Genomic DNA, 23081 nt, shown 5'->3' with positions numbered 1-23081 from the left:
CTGTTGGACCTCGGCGGCTTATCTTTGCCTTATGTAACAAGATTGATAATTTTCACTGAAGGTATGAAGGAAATCATAACTGTAAAAAGTAGGAATATGAATTGATTGTGATTCCTTTTTTTAATTCTAGCTAAAACCTCCAGCACTGGAACTGCTGACATAGAATTAAAAACTTGGAGAAAATGCAAAAAGAAAGAAAGGAAGAAAAAGGAAGGATATTGATGGTGGAGGCAGGTGGATGGTGAAAAAAACCTGCTTTGACTGACAATTTTGCCAGTTAGCAAAGGAAGATGTAATTGGAGTAAAGGTATTCCAGCCGTAAACTCAGATTATAGTATCTGAAATGTCATGGCTTTTCTGTATAGTGGTCTATGTTTGACTTAAGAATAGACAACTGAAAAGAGTAAACTATGTCTCTGAATGCAGGACCCTTTTATTAGAGGCAGATCACACATTTCTTTTTGAGTTTAGCTCCATTTAAAATATACTAATTTCTTCTGTTGTTATTTTCTTCTTACTCTTCCTGTTAGAAGAATATTTTTATCACAGTTCATTTACCACCTTGAATTTTTTTAACTTTTTTTATTTTATTATTTATTAACAACCACAGCATTTTTGCTAGTATTCCTATTAAGCTCAGGTAGCTCTTGAATATTTCTTCCTCTACCTGTATTTGTTTTTACATTACTAAAGAAAATCTCACTCTTTTTATTAATTTTATAGACCCTCCATTTGATGAAACAGAGCTTTTCTATCCCTATTTTGATTAATAATCATAGAAATGTGTCCTGTACTGTAGGTGAGGTCTAACCATTGCTTTGCACAGTGATCCTTATCTATTTTGCTACATCCTGAAGCTGCATTTCCATTTTGTGTCAGATTGGCACCTGACACCTGTAATCACTTTGTACACAGAGTGTCTTTTCCACAGGTCTATGAATTAGTGAACATCCACTCTGTAGCATAAACCTATTTAGTTTGTCTTCATGATTATGGTCTTGCACATTGCACAGTAGGAATTTTATTGCACTTCTAAGCATTTGTGAGGTTTAATTCATCCCCTGAGTATTACTTCCTATCTGTGTTGGATCAGCAGATTTCGTCAGAGCATTTACATTTGTGACGGGGTAATTAATAAAAATACTGACTGACTTCAGCCAAAGTCTGGTTAAGGAGTTTCATTGTTCTTTCCTCCTGACCCAAGTCTACTGCTTTTTGCATGTCTGGAGAATCAGTTAGCTGTAAAGTAATCAGCAATCCACCTGGAGGTGGCTTTTCAAAGAGTATGTATTTAAGTTGTGGAATATCTTGCCACTGTATATTATAGAGAATATGAGTTTTCATGTGTTGAAGATGACAGTGGACAAAATTAATGAGAGTGAGCTCTAAATGCATAGAAGAGCCTGGAAGCTAACCAAATGCATGGAGTGAAGCACATATCTCAGGAAAATCCTTGGCCTCAGGTGGTTGTAGCCTGGAAGAGTGCTTAAGGGGACTACTCATTGCGCTCTTCAACATCTGTTTTTGATCACTGTTGGAGACAAGATGATAGGCTTAATAAAGGTTTGATTTCATCTAGTATGGCCATTTTTATGTAGCTTGATTGTCATAGTTTAGTCAATTCTAGTTATTGTCTTTATTTCTTTCTCAAAGACACTTCCAAACTTAAAGGGTTTCATTTTAGGTTTATCAGCCTGTAGCTGCCATCCTTACATTTAAATACATACATAATATAGTAATTTTTTTCCATCACGTGCTGGAAAATTTTTTTCCATCGCCATCATTTAACTATCAAGCTTAAAAAGTCTCGCGACTATCCCTGGAGATAACTATGTCAGCATTTTTAGAGCTGCACAGCTGAGCTTGTCCCATGCTGCTCACCTTGGTGCATTTAGTTTCTGGACTTTCATTTTTGTCTTTGCCCTACAGCAGTAGCAGTCATGTTTCTCCTTCTTAGTAGCTGGAATAGTTCTGTGTTTTTGATTTTCAGCCTGGGAACAGCACTGATAACACCGATGTTGTTAGTTGTTGCTAAGTAAAGAACTGTCATGGTTTAAGCCCAGCCAGTAACTCATAACCACTCAGCCGCTCGCTTACTCCCCCCATTCTTGCTCACTCCACTCCCGGAGGGATGTGAAGGAGAATGCAAAAAATGTAACTCCCACAGGTTGAGATAGGAACAGTCCAGTAACTAAGGTATAACACAAAACCACTACTGCTACCACCAATAATAATAATGATAACGGAGATAACAAGGGAAGAGAATACAACAGCTCATCACCCACCGACTGATACGCAGCCTGACCGAAGCAGCGATCTGGGCCTTCCGGGTAACTGCCCCCAGCTTATATAGTGGGCATGACGTGCTGTGATATGGAATACTGCTTTGGTTAGTTTGGGTCAGGTGTCCTGTCTCTGCTTCCTCCCAGCTTCCCCTCCTCCCTGGCAGAGCATGAGAGACTGAGTAAGTCCTTGGTCAGAGTAAACATTAGTTATCAACAGCTAAACACATTGGTGTTATCAGCGCTATTCCCAGGCTGAAAGTCAAAGCCACAGGACTGTACCAGCTACTGAGAAGGAGAAAAATGACTGCTACTGTTAAACCCAGGACAGCATTCACCCTTTGTTCCATACTATTCATGTCATGCTCAGATCCCACATTTTTCAATATACCATCGCTTTTGTCTCATTCATATATACATATACAAATATATATGCATATATACATATACACACCCACACCCACACAAAGAGATAGGTATCATTCCTTAGTCCATGGACCAATCTCTATAAAGCTGCTGAATTCATCCGATCCATGATGTTGGGCTTCATCTCTTGGAATAGTCTTTCAGAGCAGGAGAGACAGTGAAGTGCTGGATTGATGATGCCTGGAGTTTAATTTCCATGGTCCATCTTGCTGCTAGGTAGGCATGACTGATATTCATTATAGGAAGAAAAGACAAGTAGTTCAACCAGCTCTCTTGAAAGCTAATACAAACTAAAATATGAGGGCTACCTGTCTTTAAATATACTGGTATCCATATTTCTTTTCTTCAGCAGATTTGAAAAAATTTTCACTACTCAATATCAGTTGCAAAGTCTAATTCAGATTTTTAATTATCTCTTTAATAATATATTCTTCTTTACTGTACAGTCTTATTTTCATGAAGTCTTTTTGGACTGTTTATTTCTGTGTGCTCTTTGAAGTAGTTTCTCACCGAATCACTTCTGGAAGTAGCTTTACCACTTCCTTGGGCAACCTGTTCCAAGGCTTGACAACCCTTTCAGTAAAGATTTTTTTTCTAATATCCAATATAAGCCTTTCCTAATATCCAATATAAGCCTTTCTATGATTGCTCATAGAACCTGCCCAGCAGGTTCAAATACTAATAGTTACCAAATATTTTTATGAAAGGCTGGTTATACCACTCTAGTGTTATTAAATTATTGTTCCAATAATCTAACAGAAGTTGAAACTGCAAGGAGATGAGCTGCAAAAGGCAAAACAAAAAGTGAAGGAAACTGATGTTGGTCTTCAGACTCTGAGTAATGTTTGTCTGATCTCTTAAGGAAATCTGAAATGTTAGGAATATTACTTCAGGAGGGATTTTCGCTGAAATATAATCTTGTTATTTTTTTATTCCCCCTCTGTCTGTAAAAGCTTCCTTTAACTCTTACTTTCATGAAGGAGTATGTCTGCTGTGACTTTTCCACAGTTATAGTCTGTTGTTATGTATAGACTTGCAAATGTTTCTGTCTGTTTTGGGACTTTTTTGTTAATATTTTGTTCTTTAAATGCTAGGACATCATAGTATTTTTGTCTTGTGATTGATTAAGGAAGTTTTTGTTACGGTTCTGCTTTTTTTTCTGCCCGTTTTCTCAGAACACTTACTTACTTTTAAAAAGCATATTTCAAAGTATCTTTTCCTTTTCTTCTCTTATATTATATCTTACAGGAAACAAAGTCTATTTACATCACTCTACATCTGTCCTTGTTCTAAGATAAGGTGATGCTTCTGATTAACTACTGTTAGATGTTCTGTCCTGATTTGTCTTGTGGCAATCCCTTAATTCTCTCAGCAGGGGAGTGAACTTTCTCAGTGTTTCCTGTCTTACTTGAGAGTTAGGTTTCATCTATTGTGAAACTGTGGCCAAAGAGTAACATTCTGCTGGAACTATAGTGTCCTCTCTAGTAGATTGTTTTCCCCTCTCCTCTATCCAGTCTGTGGATTTTCAGGCTTTGGGTAATGTTGTATCAAGATGCCCAATTAAAAGCAAGAGTAATACCAGCTGAAGACAGCAATTTCAGTGGTGTTCTTTTATGAGGGATGGGCATTAAAAATTTGACTTTGAATGTTGTTAATAACTTACTCTATCAGTGAAATAAAATAATGTCTGAAGGACTAATTTGCTGTAACATGCTATATACTAATGTCCAGAATGGCTGGGTTCATCTTCAAGGGCATAAAAGGCAATTCTGAAGAGTTTACTTGGTTTTATTCATTTAATTTTGCTTTGTTTGGCTTTCCAGACAAATATAATGTTACAGATAATGTAATATATCACTAGATGCCAGGTGCTTTGCGTTATAAAATACCATCTTCAATTGTTTATGACTTTTTTTTTTCAATTTTCAATGCTGAGTTCTACATCATTATTAAAAAAACCCCAACTTTACTTTAGACTTAAAGTGGCTGATCTATTCCAAGCAGTATTTTCCTTATCATGGAAACCTGCAGGACATGATCAGGAGATGAAAATGCCCTCTCTGAGCTGCTGTAACAGGTCTGAGTCCAGGACACCAACTTTAAGTGAGGATTTGGGTTATTTTTTTTATCCACCCCCAGCATAAATCATTCCACTCTGCTGAGCTAACTTGATAGGGCGATGCATACCTGAAATGAAAGGAGAAGGTTGAGCAACAGGTTGAGGGTAAACTGGAGTGAGAATGTTGCAATGCAAATAATCTGCATGTACAGTTTAGCTTTGCTTAAAGAAAGGTTGGCAGAGGGGAGTGGGAAAATGACATAAATGAAAAACTGATGCGATGATAAGGCTGTGATCAGAGAGGGCTCTGGGAAGAAGATGTCAGATTTGAGAGTTTTGAACAGAATCCCTCATTGAGATCCCTTTTCTTCAGAGTGCTGAGTGAAAAAGCTCCAAGAATCTCAGATTCTCTCCCACTTTCATGCCTAAATGTATGAAATCCCCTAGTAAAAGCTCCATTGGTCTCTCAGATCCTTCATATCATGACTGTCAATTCTGTTTGTGTACCAGTGGTATTACAATGACCTACATGACTCAACTATCAAGATAGTGCCAAATGGTGGGGATGATCTTTTCTCCTATTTTGGTTTGCTTTTTTACTGCCTCAGGGTTTGGTAGAAAGGACATTAAGGGGATGCAAAGTTCATATTTATTTAAGTGGTCTAGAAAAACTGAATCATATATACCAAAACCAATGTCTAAAACCAGATCCCTGACTGAAATGAAGCTACTAAAAATGGTAAGTTCTAAGATAGCTTATGCAAAATACATCAACAGTTAGCTGAAATTAAATAGCTGAATTATGAGGAAGTGTAATAGTGTGTTTATCTGTTAACTGTTTTCAGCAGAAGTGCTATAAAAGGTATTTCAAGATTTGTGGAATCTCATCAGTCTATGGAAATATTTTTATTTATGATCTGAATTGCATAATGTTATTAAATCAACATTTTGTGCTACAAATATATTATTTTTTCTCTTACAGTCCAAATTTATATAAACCTCCTGTTTTAAATTTCAGTCCTGTTCTATTTCATTGCTAAAAGAGAATGTAAATTATTTTCATTTAAAAATTATTCAGGCTTTTGAAGAAATGTGCAATCTGTTTACCATGTTAGCTTGAGTAATAATCACCTTTAAAGATAGTATGACATTCATAGAGAATCTTTTGTTCCCTAATTATAGATAATCGTGGTCATTTTCAAAAGAAAGTGTTTTTTTTTGTTGATTTTTTTTTAATAAAGAAAAATGGAAGTGGAATTTGCTTTCTCTTCGTTATGACATGTACTGTGAAAAAACAGACTGGTTACATTTTTTTACATTGGAATTTTAATTAAGCAAAGCCATCAAGGAAACAGGGTAGATGCTTTTTAAAATTGTAAATTGAAATCCATAAAAAACTAAGCATATCACAAAAGGAAATTCTTCCTGTACGTGTACTATGTAATACACGCTACTTCATTTCCATGGCACATTTAACTTCCTTGTAGTGTACTTTTTATGTAGTAAAAGAACACAGGAAATGAAGGTATGAATCTTTTACAATACTCACTTTTTCTGTCCCTGGGGCTCCCTTGTTTTTTCACTGTATATTCTGTGTTTTATTTCTTACTATAAAGGCAGGACAGCTTCTGGCATAGTACACCTTTAGGGAAGATGCTGTTAGCTACTGCTCCAAAATGTTTTTTGATTACTGAATTGTGTTGCAGCATAAACCTAAAGTCAATGATGTGTTTCATTTCACATATCTTGAGAGGCTCATCACTACTTGGAGAGACAAAAAAGGGGATTTTTTTTTTTTTTTTATGTTTCATTGTATTTAGAAGTGACAAATCACTAGGTTACATGCAGCTAAAATTATGCCTAAACCATCAGTTGAAACTGAGAAAAGTTGATATTGGTCTTTTGTTGATTTTTATATAGCTTGTGCCTTTTTAGGTTAGGGTTTTAAGCAAAGAAGAGTTTAGCACAGTTTTGGTTTGAATGTACTGCTGCTGTCTGTTCTTCACACACAGCCGTGCACTGGCACAGTCGCTGTCTTATCTGTTGTTTTAAATGTAGTTTCTTTTGCATCTTCCCATCACCTATGCAGATCATCACTGAAGCAGTGTTGAAGTCTAGTTTGTTCATGGTCAGCTTTCTTGCTCAGCTGCTGTCCTTCTATTGAATATGCATCTGTTCAGATACTAGAAAGACCATCCTTGCTGTTTCAGTAGCTGAATTAGTTTTGAATTCAGGGAACTGGGGACTGTTGTTGCAGCAAACAATAAACTAAGTCTTGGTTCAGGCTTTAAACTTGGGTTGCAGTAAATTCTTTTTGCAAAGCATTTTAGTATCTGAAATGGATTTATATTTTAAATGAAGCCCTGAAGTTAATTATTTTTCCTTGGTTGACCTAGTTGTAGGTTTTATTACAAGTATAGTGCACCCGGAAATATTTCCTGACAAAGGATTTTGAAAATGAAATGCTGTGTAACACTATAGCCTAAACTCAGCTCCAAATCTGTGCACTTGTTTCGCTGCATTTCCCTGACCTCACCAGAGTGTTGTAAAAATAACTGCACTGAAGATTGTAAAATGCCTATGTATTATGACAATAGGGGGCATGTAAGTACCTAAGATAAATGGAGACACAGATAGCATTAGTGCTTTAGAGGGTTCCTTCAGATCACTAACCAGATTAAGTGCCAGTATTCTCCTGTGCCGCAATGTTAATTGCCAATTTTTGGCAGCTGCACAGGTGCTAATTACTTTTTAATAGAACCAATGGAAGAAAATTTTCCACTAAGCTTTTATGGATAATTATTACAATTTTTTTCTTTCAGGGGCTTGAAAGTTTGCTCTTACAGCATCCATCAGATCTGTCTTCCAGATAAATGGTAGTATTACAGCACATGTAAGATTGTATTCTGTAGCTTTATACAGTCCTTGTCTGCTTTTTAAACGATGCCATTTAGAACCTACTCCCTCACTGAACAGAGTTTATACAAATAACATATTAACACATTGCTTTGTGTTGTTCAAGTGCATTGTGTTTCTACGCAATGTATTTCAAAGCAGCTACATCTGTAGGGACTGTCCACTGTACTTACAGCTTTTGACATGAAGCTTTATGACTGCACTGAATAATATACAGGAGTGCTGGGATTTACTGCACTAAATTTGCCAGTGTCTGTTTCTGAAGGTTTCTAGGATTTACTCTTTTTATGGCTCATTCTCTCGTTAGGCATTCATGTTGTGCTCAAAATAAAAAGAAGAAAGTGCTGTGCACAAGGGAAGACAAGATCCATTTAAGATGATAAACTGTAAATCATGTTAAAAGATGAGTGTGTGGTGTCATCTTATGTCACCTTTCTGCCAAGGGTTTATTAGAGTTCGCTGGGTTTTAATGTAACTCTCATCTTTTGCAATACTTCATAAACCAACATATCATGTCTTCTCTGTGGTAATGAGGTAGGCTGAACTCTAATGTTTTTGGCTGCAAACTCCACTGTGGTTTCAGTATTCCCATTGTTTGTGTTGTAAAAAGTTTGGTAGTTTATCAGAAGGTCCTTAAGTCCATAGCTCATCAAGAAAGCTTTTTTATGGGGCAATGGGCGGGTAGGGACAATATGTCCCAAACCACCCCCTCCACAGGAATTGATGCAAAGTTCACTCAGGTATGTGTAGATCCTACATGTGTTTTGTCCTGCACTGGGCTCTGAAATACCCCTCTGAAAAAAATGGTCCTGTTCCAAAGGTGACAGGGAATGGACACGAAGCTCACTCAGGTGTATGGATCCTACATGCATTTTGTCCTGCATTTGGCTCTAAAATACCGCTCTGAAAAAACTAGTCCTGTTTGAAAGGTGAGAAGGGTTTGAAAAAAAACTTCTTTGTAGTTCTTTAAGCATTTACTGGAGTAATTATTTAACCACTAATAAAAATACAGAGGGGAGCAAATGTATATATTTGAAGTATTAATCACTTAGAGACCTGGTTTAGTGTTGAATGTGGCAGTGCTGATTTAATGGTGAGATGCAACAAACTTAAAGGTCTTTTGCAATCTAAACAATTCTATGATTTTGTTCTTAAAGTTTTATTACACGTAATGACTTCAACCTGTACATCTAAAGTTATAAATTACATCATGCCATAAAATCGTGATTACAGAGTAAGAAACATGGTTTTTATTTTAAAAAATATTTCTAAAATTAGCATTGTTAAACCTGTTTGAAGCAATGTTTGCTTAGAGACCCATTAAAAAGATCTTTTCAGTGTTTGTGTATTTGTAAGGATAATGTCATTGTAATGTAGTATATGGTCATTTTCTTCTCTAGAGCCATTCAGATGATTTGCATTAATTGCTCCCCACTGTTTCTTTCTCTGTTTTTTTTTATGCTTGTCATTAAAAATAAAAAAATAAAAAAATCATTCTTCTCTTTTCCAAAATCACCTTTCCAAGCCATCTTTTCCCATTGCCCTTGCGCCTTGGTGATGGAAGTCAGTATCACAAACCTTGCTTACAATTCTTCCTGTGGCATTCATTCACACATTTCACGGGCTTTACAACTGCGGCTCCTTATGGTTTTAATCATGATGAAAAATCTTGTTCTCCTGAAACATAAGTAAACAAACCTGTAAGTTACAAGGTTTGTTGCACTTTCTGGACTCTTTTCCGGAATGATGTTATTTTAATAAGCTTGCATTTGAAGTATTTTACTCATTTTGTAAGTTAGTATTCTATACAGTCATAGACAAATGACTAGGTAAGAAGAGGCAGAAGTGACACTGGAAGAAGAGGCTTTCAGGGAAAGGAGAATGCTCTTAACAGTTGGAATAGATGAAGGATGGCAGGAACATCATCTGTGGGAAGTTACTCTCAGCATTGGGTGTAACCAGGTTGGCTGGTTTCCTCATCTCCTAGTTGTAGAAACTACTACAGATGGTGCAAACACATGGTTTGAATAACCTGTGCTAGACTGGTTTGAATATGATTAAATCTAAAAAGTGCCATTTTCCAAGACTGGGCAAACATAAAACATGGAACAGGAAACAGCCAACACCTGTCAAAATAGGTAGATGCAAGAAATCCAACTAACGTTGAGAACAACCAATAGCACTCCTTATCAGTCACTCTGCATCTTATAACTTAATGTGGAACTCCCATTAGCATCTGGGTGTTGGGCTAATTGGCTAGCAGACAGCAATAATGTGATTGACCTCAGCAGCTGTCTTTTGTTATAACTCTTAATTCATTAAGACAATGTTGCAGAATGCTGATACATGTAGAAGTTCATTCATCAGAACAAAATCCTAACTGATCATTGTCTGCATAAGAAACTCCCTTCAGTTCCAGGCTCTCAGTTCATGGATCTCAATAAATGTTAGAGCCATCCTCCTGTCTGTTATCAGATCTGCTAATGGCACTGTTCTGCCACTTCTGCAGTGTGTGTGGGGAACAGGAGTCCACCAGGAATTTTGCTATATACACTTTCTTATTTAAGACTTTAAATGTTGATTTGACATTAGAACACAAAGGATTTTGTGATGGGTGTTTGGAAAGTAGGATTCTTTTCTGCTGGAAAAGAAACACTGGAAGTGCAGAACAGTACCATAGCACTTACTGTTTCAGAAAATGAGTTTGTCACTCATTTGAAGCAGGGTTCAAAGGCAGTTCATCCTTAATTCAGATGAAGATATGATACAGCTTATGGTTCTAAGCAGGAATGACTTCTGATAATGGCAAAATGCTGCAGTTTGTCACATGCGGAATTCTAAGCTTATAGGTAAAATCAAAGTACGTGTTTCAGTAATTACCTAAATCAAAGTCTGAAAAAGCTGACTATACTCTGCCAGTGTGAGAAGGGCTGAACAGGTGGCACTAAGTCTAAGAAAAGGCTAATGGTGGTGCTATAATTGCCTGGGTTTCTGCTAATAAAGAAACTCCATTTTCCTGTTTATTAGTATAAATTTCTTAGGTATCTGCTTTGTGTTTGGTTTTTTGGTGGTTTTTTTTTTGGTTTGTTTGGTTTTTTTTGTTTATTTCTTTTTGTTTGCCTATTTATTTGTTTCTTAATTATAATTTCAAATACTTGCAGAAGAAAATAATTAAAAAGGTAAAATTGTTTTACAGTCAGATGTCATATTTGGTGGTTCAAACTCTGGGTTTCTCTGGTTTTGATGATAAGTAGAAGTTTTGTGAAGAGATATTTACTTGTGTACTTTGCTTTAAGAGACACTTAATTAGATTTTGTTTTCCTAATTTTATTTCATTAGGAGCTGAATAAGTTTGTCTCTAGTGACCATTTAGCTGCCTGGATGATTTAGATTGTATTCTTACTCTTCTTTTGACTCTTGCCTGAGACACGAGAACTGTAGTGGCTTTAGAGGTTCCTGATTTTTTTTCTAATTCCAGTTCAGTTTTAAAGAAACACTAAAACTACTTGAGTCCATGCTGTATGTAATATTTTCCCTTTGAAAACAGTAATTTTTTCTATAAACTTTAAAATGCTAAGAATGCCATTAATTTTTTTTTTTTTTTCCCCTGTGGGATTTCTTTCAGATGTAATCGTTATGACAGCAGCAAACCTACTTGGTAGCAAAAGAAATGAGCTTTGGTGGTTTGACCTTGTGTACCTGCCAGACCCCCTGTCAGAGCTGTTCTATCACTCTGCCTCCTCAACAGGATAATTATGATGAAAGAGCTTGTGGGCCAAATGAGGACAGGCAGATCACTCAGAAGTTAAGGTAATGGGTGAAACAGTCTTGACTTGGGGAAATTAATTTATTTCTAATTAAAAATAGAGTAGCATGATGATAAATAACTGCAAAAGGTAGACCACCTTCCCCTCACCTCTCCTTCTTCCCAAGCTCAATTGAGCTCCTGACTGTTCCACCTGCTCCCCAAACGTGATGCAAGGGGATGGGGAGCTGGGGAGTTGCAGACAATTCCTAATGCTTCATCTCTGCTGTTCCTTACTCTTCATGTTCTTCCCCTGCACTGGTATAGGGTCTCTCCCATGGGCTGCAATTCTTCAACAGCATGGGTCCCCATGAATGAAAGGTCCGGTCAGGAAACCTGCTCCTGCATGGGCTCCTCTCCATAGGCTGCAGCTCTTTCCAGGACCCTGCTCTGGTGTGCGGCCCTCCATGGGCTGCAGAGGGATATCTTCTCCACCATAGACCTCCATGGTCTGCATCACAGGCTCCAGGGGAACCTCTGCTCCAGAGCCTGGAGCACCTTCTCCCATCCTTCGTTGACCTTGGTGTCTGCTGGGCTGCTGCTCTCACAGATTTCTCACTCTTGGCTCCCACAGCTGCTGCACAGGGGTTTTACCCTTTCTTCTCACAGAGGCCCTACCACCTTGGCTGTGGGGCTCAGCTGTGCCCTGTGGTGGATTGGTTAGAGCTGGCTGGAATGGCTGTGCCTGGTGCAGGGCAGCCCCTGCAGCCCTCTGCCAGTCCATGGGCAGCTGCACCCAGCACCAAAGCCTGTTCCAGAAGGTAAACAGAGTGTGCAACAGAAATGGAGTGCACCTTTGATTAATAAGTGACTTCTTTCAAATAGGAAACCCTGATGCTGAACGCAAGATGTAGTGCAAAGTCTTTGTCACAGCTCTGAAAATCTGTTTGCATGATTACAATGTATTTTGGGCTTAATTCAAAGCAGTCTGGAGGCTGTAGGATTTTTGCTTTGCTTTTGTTTTCCAATGGAAAGCCTGCTAGCTGAGTAGCTGAATAGTGCAAGTTTGATGTGTGATCAGCCTATGAGGCTGATACCTGGCAGGTTCTTTTTTCATGTGATTCAACTTTTTCCTTCCCTCTTCAATTGTATTAGTGTTATAGCAAACTGGATCATTCTTCTGTAGTTTTTTTTTCTTGAAAATCGATATAATGATGAACAGTTTGTTGATTAAAGTGCATTAGACATCATAAGTGTTGTCACTGCTTTCAAGTCCAGCAGGGCATTTGGGTTGAGGTTGCCATAGGTAAGAGGCACATTTGAATGAATGCTTTGTTGCAGCTTCAGAGGGACATTTCAGATTTCCTTGCAGAAGCAATTTGTGGTTCTGACACTCAGTAAGAGCACTGAATTGTCAGGACATCATGATGGCATTTACCCTGGGAGCTAAGAGACTTTGTTAGGGTATGAAGCTTAATCTGACTTCCCTGAAATGTAGTCCAGTATCCAGAGATGGAAGATTGTGTTTATTAGTACAAAACTGCTATTTTAACACATCTGTTAGTAACAAGCTGTTAAAGTGAATCTCCTGAACAATATCCTAGTTGAAGTCTTTAAAAGAGCTGACAGGTTACAGTAAAGGGAATCGGTATTAAGTTATTCTTGTTGCACTTGTTTCCAAGAATGTGATTTTTAAATGATTTTTGTGACCCAAAGTAAATTTGGTTGATAATTGACTGAGTCTAAAGACCTCTAGCATCAGCATTGTAAAGGGACAAGTATCTGGGTTAGCAGAGGTGGGGAGAACCTATGGCAAAGTCAGAAATGTACAATGCTGAAATTTTAGACATAGATAAGAAACAGCAATTACATAACTTTTATGTGTGACTCCTGAAGTCCCTTCACATGAGATATAGACACAAAATATTTTTATCTTGAACAAATGCATGTTTTTCTATTCATTGAATGTGTTTATCTTGTGAGCTGGTAGATGCTACAGGATGTCCTTGGAGGAAGCGCAGATCTGAAGTGTAGAAGGATTGCTAGGCGGGATGAGGAGAATAAAGTGAAATGGACTTGGCTTTTTTAAGTTCTGTATGTGAAATATTTTACTTCAGGGGGAAAAAGCAAAACTGAAAACAGCAGCTCAGAGAGTCTGTACACAGCTTTCTAATTTTGCTTCAGGGACAACCACAGCCTGCTGCCAGGCTTCCTAGGTTTTGTGCAAGTATTTACATTGCTGCTTAGAATAAAATACCTCAGGCTGGAAAAAGGAATAGACTCAGTCAGTAACTGGTGAGGGGAAAGAAATCCACAGGTTACTTCCACAAGTACTTTGTAATTCAGAAGGATTCATATTATTCCTGTTTATTGGGACCATATTGTATCAGGTACTGTAGTGGTTTATAGTGTAAGGATAAGACAAAAATCAATGGGTGAGTATTAACTGAAAGCGCAGGAAAACAGATTAATCAATATGATTAGTTCAGCTATGGCTTTACACATATTCTATAGGAGGAGATATGGGGAAGAGATTAGTTTTATACAGAAATACCCACCCTACCTCTGTGGGGATACTATTGGAGATGTCTTATTTTAAAATTTAAAACTGGGGGTTAATCACGGATACGGTGCTATTACTGTTTCTGATGCAATGCTGTAGGGAATGGGAAAGGTAAAACAAAATACATGATGCTTGGAAAGGTGCTCCAGTAGAAAGGAACCTCTTTCAAAAAGGCTTGTTAGGTTAGTCATTCTTGTAACAACATTCTGGATAGTTCTGGATGAGGCAAGTTTTTTTTTTGTCTTAAGGCCTGGAAAAAGGATGTTGCAATAATCTGTACCATTACTGGTGGCTATCCTCTACCTCAGCAGTCACTGATGTTTTTCATAAGACTTCTACCATTAGAGCATAACAGTGTTTTTCAGCCTGCAGTGATTATGAAAACTGTTCAGGTGTATGAGTAAGAGGATTGGGCACAATACATGGATGTCACAGATCATGGAATAACTGCCTTCTTCTACAGCTGCCCTTTCTCCATCAGTAATTGCTCTGTCTTGAGGAATGGAAGCTTGTATTTGTCAGTGGCAACAGAACTTGTATCCGAGAACAAGTGATTACAACACAGCAAGAACTGGATGCTGGAAGTGGTATTGATGACTCACCTGCGCCCTGTTAATTACAACGTGCTAGTGTGAAACCAGAAATCTTAGTTGACAGATGACATCACTGCCTCTTTCTCTTTCCCCACTATTTACCCATCCCAAGACTATAAACCTCAGAAAGTTGTTGTAAATAGTTTCTCCTATCTCAAAGCCACCCCGGCTCTGTTTTTTGCAAAGCAATGCCATCCCGAAACATGGCAGCTCACTTTCAGTATTGCTTTGATTTACAAGCCCCCACTGCAGTACCATATTTTTGTGTTTGTCTGGTTTTCTTAAAATCTCCAAACCCAGTGCCAAATGTTGGAATTCCTGGCAACCCCTTTCATGGTGGTGAATGCCCAGTATTTCAGTATTTCAAGCTGTTATAATTGCAGTAGTGCATTTGCTGCAGAGGCCTAAAGGGTATAAGAAGCTGTGAGTAAATATATTCAAATGCATTGCTGAGAAAGGATTTTTTTTTTTTTTAAGCTATTATTGTGAATCTGGGGGGCCTGACTTCTAGATTGGTTTGGAGTGGTTTTCAGCCCTTTATTGAAAGGTAAAGATATCCCATATGTTAGGGCAACTAGCACATTTTTGCATTGATCTTATCAGTTCCTCTTCTACAGTCCAGGTTTTATGGTCACTGATCTTGGAAGCACCCCTGCCTTGCCAATAAACAATTCCAACAGGCTGTGAAGAGGTGCGTTTTTTTTGTTTTTTGTTTTGTTTTGGTTTTTTTTTGAGGAAACATAACTGGACAGCTTCTGTCAGGATCTTTTCAAAAGTTTCAAAGCAGTGCCATTAGGATGAAGTTACCAGACTGGACCCGATCAGGTGAGGCAAGAGGAGAACATGCAGCTGTGATCATATCATGCATCATGGGAATGAGTATTGCATCACTTAAAGTTTCTGGAAGTGCAAGACCTCTTAATTCTCCTTCTTTCTTCATTCCCAGGTGTGTGTTAGGTTATATGCAGTATCCATTCCAGGAAGACTGTGTTTTACTGATCCTAATTTTATAAAACTCATTGCTGTCTTGCCTGTATGAAGGCTGTTATTGTTTGATTATAGTTCTCCATGTTTAAAAGTATCCTATACGTTAATTGCATGCTTCATTATTTTGTTGTTATTTCGAGGAGGCCTTCACTAGCAAAGCTGTGAAAGCTGCATTTTGTGGCTGCACTGCTGTATTACTTTTAGTCAGATAGTGGGAGAGATATTTTAAAGTATACGATGTACAGAACTGTATGTCTTCTGGGTTCACTTCTTTGTGTACACAGATCTGTTGCTGAAATGTATTGCTTTGCCTTTTGCTATTGGTTTTGAGGCATCTGCTCTTTATCCGAAGACTTAAAAAAAAAAAAAAGCTGACTGAAATTTCCTTCATGAACAAGCATCAGAAATTATGCTCTGCTCCAGTGAATAACCAGAATTAATGTAGGGATTAAATTGGCCATTAATGCTGTAACTTTTTTTTCTTCACTAGACCAGGGAGGCCTGATTTTAGTCCTATGAAATGTCTTTAACATTCCTTACTGCTCTAAGTATGGCTTTGAGGGGAAAAGTGTTTTTCAGCATTTCAGTGTATTTGCTGCATGACTGATGCAGCCTGATATGACTTATCACAACATGACTTGTCGTCAGAAAACAGCTGAGAAAAGAAAAGCAACTTCCTGGAAGCTAATGCCAAGAAAATCAGTGTTAAGGGCAGAGGAAGAAAAATGTATGCTTTTAAGAATGGTTTCTCTCTCTCCTCTTATTCCCTTTCCACTTAGAGAAATGTGGCAAATATTAAATTTTTAAATAAAGTCCTGTATTTGGAGGTTGTTTTCTAGTGATTAGGTGAAGGGGGAAAAAAAAAAATCTATTCTAATGGCTGTTCTTCTCCAACTAATAAACTGCAGAACAGCAGGAACCTTAAAGACATGGCTTAGCAAGAGATCCTACGTTAGAAATCTTTTTCAGTTCAATTTACTTCCTGTGCTGCAATTTAAATGTGCTTGCTAGTTAGGGGAATTAAAAGAAATTGGCTTAATATTATTTTATAATCCTTTCTCAAATAATTGAAAGTGAGTTAATATGCTAACAGGCATGTGACTCATTGAAAAAATTAAGTCACCTCTTTCAGTGCATGTGATTCTTGTTCTGTAAGCGTACCTTTTGTTAGTGAAAGCTGCCAGCTACCTACCAATTTTTAAGGAGTTCCAGTGTATTATTGTCTAATAGTTGCCTTGAAGCTTTAAAAGAGAATCAGAGTTATTAAAGATAAATCTCAGACGTATACTGCAGATGAGTTATTTGACTTAAATACTTCAAGTGCTGAAAGTCAGCTGTAGAAATCTTATTGAATGATATAAATAAAACAGGATGCACTTGGGCCAATGTTTAGCCGATCTTCTGTAAATGACATGCAAAAGGTACTTAACTCAATTGAGGTATAAGGTACTATTGTCAGTAACTTTTGAATTGGGAAGAAACTAATTACATACTGTTTTTCAGCTGGTTTTTTTTTGGCTATGTTACGGCTTGTTTGGTAGTTGGCAGCTCAGGAAGTTCAGGCAATTACTGTTCACCCTTATGAACATGCTCCTTTCTGAGCTCTCTATGACTTCTCAACATGGTTATAGCTAGCTTAATTTCCTTCTGTGAAATAAGCATCAGAAACATGTAACACCTGAAGAAAAATACTTTTAAGAACCCTATTAAAAAAAAAAAACATAAACCTATAAAAATGTGTCATCTAGAAATATTTATTTTTTAGGGTTTTTTGAAATGTGGTTGCTCTTTTTCAAGATTTTATTTTGGCTATGTACAGAACATATATGTGAAAAATGGATATTTTTCCCCCAAAGGTTTCATGTAGCTTGAGGCAGGAATAGAAAAAGATGGGGGAAATGGAGGAGCATGACTAAAATGCAGACACAGCTTTGAAAACAACTTTAGTGTTTTTTCTGATCCAAGTGTTTTTGCAGAGGTAAGCCTCCCTTTCCTTGTCTGAAATTAATACACGTTATCACATGGCTGGCATCTCATGGTTTCTCAGTTACCCTTCCTCCCATCTTCTGTGTAAGGAGAGAAGAAACATTTGTTCAGGAAGTACTTTTCGGCTTACTGGTGTGGCTTGACAACTTTAATATTGTAATAAGTAGTGTTTGAAAGCTCAGTTTAGGTACTGTCTGCAAGTATGTAATTTATTTTCAGATAATATAGATAAATACCCATAAAAGCTACCTATCTTACTCATTTAAACTACCATTTTAGGCTTATCACCTCCTTATTTCTATCCTTGTTTTTTTTTCACATCTGCATATCAATTGGGCAATTTGAGAAAGGCAAAATCTCTTAGGAGTGCTTAAGCAATTTCCTGAATGCAACATTTTCTTTTTTTTTTATTTTTGCCAACATGAATGACAGTGCTGAGTAACATCATTTTTTTCTTTATGGGATTAGTGAAACCACCTCTGGTATGTTGTGGTGGTTGAATGCCATCTGTTGCAAGTTCCTGTAACAAGATAATGGGAACCTCTTGGTGATCACTTAGTTCCCTTTTTCTCCTGTTCAAATATAGTTATTTTTTTCTGTGCTAAATTTCATGTAAATACTTTAAAAAGTAAAATTCTGAAAAATGTTCTACTTCCTCATCATTCAAAAAAAAGCTATAGTTGAAAGCATTTGTCTTGAGGCAGAGATCCTTATGCAAGTGTCTTTAGCACTCCAGGAACAAGATTTGCAAACTAATAATGTACAAGGTGAGCAGAAACATAGAATCATAGAATCAACTAGGTTGGAAAAGACCTTTAAGATCATCAAGTCCAACCATTACCGCAGGATTGCCAAGACCACCATTAAACCATGTCACTAAGCAGCTCATCTACACAGTTTTTGAACGCTCACCAGGGATTATGACTCCACCAATGTCCTGGGCAGCCTATTCCAATGTCTGATCACTCTCTCTGTGAAGAAATTTCTCACAGAATGGTTTTGGTTGGAAAGGACCTTCAAGATCATCTGGTTCCAACCCACCTGCCATGGGCATCTTCCACTAGACCAGGTTGATGAAAGCCCCATCCAGTCTGGCCTTGAACACTTCCAGGGGTGGGGTAGCCACAACTTTTCTGGGTAACCTGGTCAAGTGGCTCACCACCCTCATCAAAAAGAACATCTTAATATCTAAATCTACCCTCTTTCAGAGTAAAAGCATTCCCCCCTTGTCCTATCACTACATGCCCTTGTAAGAAGTCCCTCTCTACATTTCTTGTAGCCTCCTTTAGGTATTGGAAGACTGTTACGAGGTCTCTGCCGAGCCTTCTGGTTGTAGCCTCCAGGCTGAACAAGCCCAACACTCAGCCTGTCTTCATAGGAGAAATACTTCAGCTCTCTGATAATTTTTGAGGCCCTCCTCTGGACTTGCTCCGGCAGGTCCATGTGTTTTTTGTCCTGAGGACCCCAGAACTGAATGCAGTACTGCAGGTGGGGTCTCACAAGAGTGGAGTAGAGGGGGAGAATTGCCTCCCTCAACTTGATGGCCCCACTCCTTGATGCAGCCCAGGATATCATATATGTATGTGTGAGCAGGATCGTAGAGAAAAGTGCTTACATACACATTTCCTTTCAGAAATATAACTAGAGGCAGGTTAGTCGATAGAAGCTGAAGAACATATGTCTGTGCTATCCATGTGTGCCTTACTATTTAATCTCTTTGCAGAGTACTGCAGATATTCAGTGCTTGATTTAGAAGGTTAAAAAGATGAAAAAGATAGCAGCCATAATTAAAAGGATTTATTTTCTGAACAGTTTTTTTCTTTCTTCATTTCCTTTCCTTGACCTTGTGTTAGGGATGCTGAATACCTTCAGCTTCCTATGAAGTAAAAAGGAGCACCTCCCAGATACTCAGGATTTATTTTTAATTTTTTTTTTTTTTTTAGTTTTGTCATATATGATGATGGTAGTTTCTGAGATAGTTGTGTTGGAGAAGAAATTATATATTCTTAGGTTAATAAGCATTTTAGGGCTTGTGTCCTGGCCTATTTGACCAAAGGTATGGAGAAAGAAAAGGTATTTTAATGCCTGAATGCCTGGAGACTGGTTTTGATCTTGGGTGTTTTTTTTTTAAGTTTTGGGAGATTTGAGGTGTCTTTCAGTGAGTTGCCATGACATTGTTGTCATTCTCATGGTATTTTAGCAAAGCCTATTTGTTCTTCAAAAATACAACCCCAAACACCACAAAATAAACCTGCTCATTTCACTTCAGAGAATGACCTTTACTTTAATGCAGATTTTAAAAGGTATAAAATTAGAGAACCTACATAGAATTATAGAATGGTTTGGGCTGGAAGGGACCTTCAAGATCATTTAGTTCCAAGCCCTGTACTATGGGCAGGGACACTTTCCACTAGACCAGGTTATTCAAAGCCCCGTCCAGACTGGCCTTGAACACTTCCAGGGATGGGGCAGCCGCAGCTTCTCTGGGCAACCTGTTCCAGTGTCTCACCACACTCATCAAAAAGAACATCTTGGTATCTAGATCTACCCTCTTCCAGTGTAAAGCCATTCCCCCTTGTCCTGTCACCATCTGCCCTTGTGAAAAGTCCCTCTCCAGGTTTCTTGTAGGCCTCCTTTAGGTACTTGAAACTGCTCTAAGGTCTCCCTGAAGCCTTGTCTTCTCCAGGCTGAGCAAGCCCATCTCTTTCAGCCTCTCTTCATAGGAGAGGTGCTCCAGCCCTCTCATCATCTTCACAGCCCTGCTGTGGATTCGCTTCAATAGGTCTGCGTCCTTCTTGTGTTGGGGGCCCCAGAACTGAACATAGAACTGCAGGTGGGGTCTCAGGAGAGCAGAGTAGAGGGGCAGAATCACCTCCTTTGACCTGCTGGTCATGCTCCTTTTGATGCAGCCCAGCACATGATTGGTTTCTGGGCTGCAGGCACACACTGAAGCTGGCTCATGTTGAGCTTTTCATCAGCCAACACCCTGAAGTCCTTCTCCTCAGGGCTGTTCTAAGTCCAGTCTCCTTCCAGCCTGTAGTTGTGATTGGAATAGCCCCAGCCCATGTGCAGGAGCTTGAACTTGGCCTTGCTGAACTTTATAAGGTTGGCATTTGCCAAGCTCTTAAGCGTGTCAAGGTCCATGTGGAAGGCATCCCTTCCCTCCAGCATAGTGATTGCACCTCACATCTTGGTGTCATCAGCAAACTTGCTGATCAGTCCCACTGTCCATGTAGCTGACAAAGATGTTGAACAGGATCAGTCCCAATACCCACCCCCTAGGGACACCACTGGTCTTCACAGTTAAAGTAACCTTTAACTACCTCTGTTTGACCATGAGAAACAAAGGGACTAATGTATCTTAAACTTTTAATTTGCAGGACTTCACCTGTTCACTGGACATAACCTGTCAAATCCAAAATTGACAGATATTTAGATTTCAAAAGAGTTCTGGAGTGTGTATAGTCTGCAAGTACAACAGGCTCAATTTTGGGAAAATTAATTTAATTTGTTGCCAGTAATAAAGTGTGATAGTGAGCAATAAAAACAATGCTAAAACCAGCTTCCAGCTGCCCCTTCTTCCCAGGCTCATCGTCAAGCCTGTCTCTTCTACCTTCAGCCTGTGAGAGGTGCAGGAGTATGGGGAATAGGCACTGTGGTCAGTTCCTAACACTCTGCTGCTGCTTCTTCCTCACACTCTTCCCTTGCTCCAGTGTGGTGTCCCTGCCATGGGATACAGTTCTTCATAAACATTTTCAATGTTGGGTCATTCTTGGGTGATGCGGTTTAGTGTCCATGGCAGGCAGGTTGGAACTTGATCATCTTAAGGTCTTTTCCAACCCTAGCTATTCTATGATTCAGGAACAGACGGAACAGACATTCCTGGAAGGAAAACTGCTTCTGCATAGGCTCTCCATAGGGTCACAGATTCCTTCAGGGGACATCCAGCTGCTCTGGTGTGATATCATTCAAGGATAGCAGGATGGATATCTGCTTTGGTGTGGTTCTCCATGGGCTGCAGAGGGAAAACTTGCTTCATCATAGTCATCTTCTTGAGCTGTAGTAGAATCTCTGTGTCACCTGGAGCATCTTCTCCCTTCCTTCATCATCAAACTTGGTGTCTGCAGGGCTGCTTCTCTCACATTTTCTTACCCTTCCCTCCCAGTTGCTGTTGTGCTGGTATGTTTTTTACCCCTTTTTAAGTACGTTATCACAGAGGCACTACCAGCTTTGCTGACAGACTCAGCTGTGGCCAACAGTGGGTGTGTCTTGAAACAGGCTGGAGCTGGCTGTGTCCAACGGGGAGCAACTTCTGATGTCTTCTCACAGAAGCTGCCCTTGCAGACAGGTTTTGTTACCAAAACCTTAACATGTAAACCTGATACACTGACAAAATGCCTCACAAAAGTAACAAAGCTTACTCTTGGGTAGCAAGCCAGTTGTTGCGAGCATACTTCAGGCTGTGACTCACTGAGAAAATGGACAATTTCAGTTCATGGTATGGGACCAAAGTTATACTTTAGAAAAAAAACATTATACATGCCAGTTAGATTCTAAAACTTTCCTTTGTCATTCCTTGTGTCTTATTTTAAAAGTTTATTCTAAAAGGCCCACATTAAACAACCTACTCCCTCACCTCCCAGTTTCAGTTTTCTGTTTCACGAGTGAAATAAATGGAGTGAAATTTGATTGATTTTAGTCATTTGACAAGGAGGACACTAAGGCTGTCAAAACTGGGAACTTACTAAATCATTATTTGTAACAGTTTCAATACTGGGTAATTAACATTTTGATGGAGAAAAACTCTCTTACTGTCAGTATACATGTTAATGCAAATTTAAAACCATGCCAATACATGTGAATTCTAATACAGAATAGGCTTTGTGAGAAGCCAATACATTGTCCTTTCACGACTTGGTCATGGAATGGATCTCCTGTACACTAGTGCATTGTTGTCTGGGTATGCGCAAGAAAAGTCTGTGCACTCTTGTTAAGTAAAATGGTTGTTTGGTCTGTTAGCATAACCAATGATATTTTTTTGTGGCCAACCCCTTTTTCTTTTGTACAGAAATGCTAACATGAATAGCTTTGAGCCATTTTCAGATTTCAATTGGATCTAGCAACAACAAGCTAGCTTGATATATAGCAAACCTGCAGCTGTCTTAAACAGTAAAAAGCGCAGGTGTAGGTGGGAAAGGTTATGCTGAATTTTTAAGGGGAGAAGGTAAAATATCCCGGGAGAAAAGAGGAAACTATTTTGCTGTTTTATAGCACTGCACATTCTAGAGGATCCCATAAAGTTTCATGGAAAGCTTGTTCATGGGAAACCCCGGGACATGTCTGTGCTGACAGTGTCATTCATTCTGCACCACCCATTTTAAGCAATGCAATATTTCCCCTTCAATTTTTCTCTATTTCAGAATTGGAATGCAGGAGGAAGAAGGTTAGTGTTCAAAATGCAGTTTATTAAAAGATATGTTTAGTAAGTGACAGGACTTTCTTTGGATTCTTTTGTAACCTACAC

At 38.5% G+C, this 23081-nt stretch overlaps 1 protein-coding gene across 2 annotated transcripts in view; it reads left to right on the top strand.

Moving 5' to 3' along the window:
- PRR16 (proline rich 16) overlaps positions 1-23081 on the top strand; it is a 160267-nt gene that overhangs the window by 14139 nt on the left and 123047 nt on the right. Inside the window, exon 1 of one of the 2 annotated variants that reach the window (XM_057433303.1) lies at positions 11302-11493. The exons of the other annotated variant lie outside the window; for it this stretch is intronic. The gene's annotated coding sequence lies outside the window, so the exon portion shown is untranslated. Of the gene's footprint in view, positions 1-11301; positions 11494-23081 lie in introns of those variants that run through there. 2 annotated transcript variants of the gene reach the window in all.

Source organism: Pezoporus wallicus, unplaced genomic scaffold, assembly GCF_028554395.1.
Source record: "Pezoporus wallicus isolate ANWC-B61680 ecotype Strahan unplaced genomic scaffold, APGP_CSIRO_Pwel_v1 contig_4055, whole genome shotgun sequence".
NCBI classification, from domain to species: Eukaryota; Metazoa; Chordata; class Aves; order Psittaciformes; family Psittacidae; genus Pezoporus; species Pezoporus wallicus.
The sequence above is the reverse complement of the archived record's forward strand: the minus strand, read 5'-3'. Positions and strand labels throughout refer to the sequence as shown.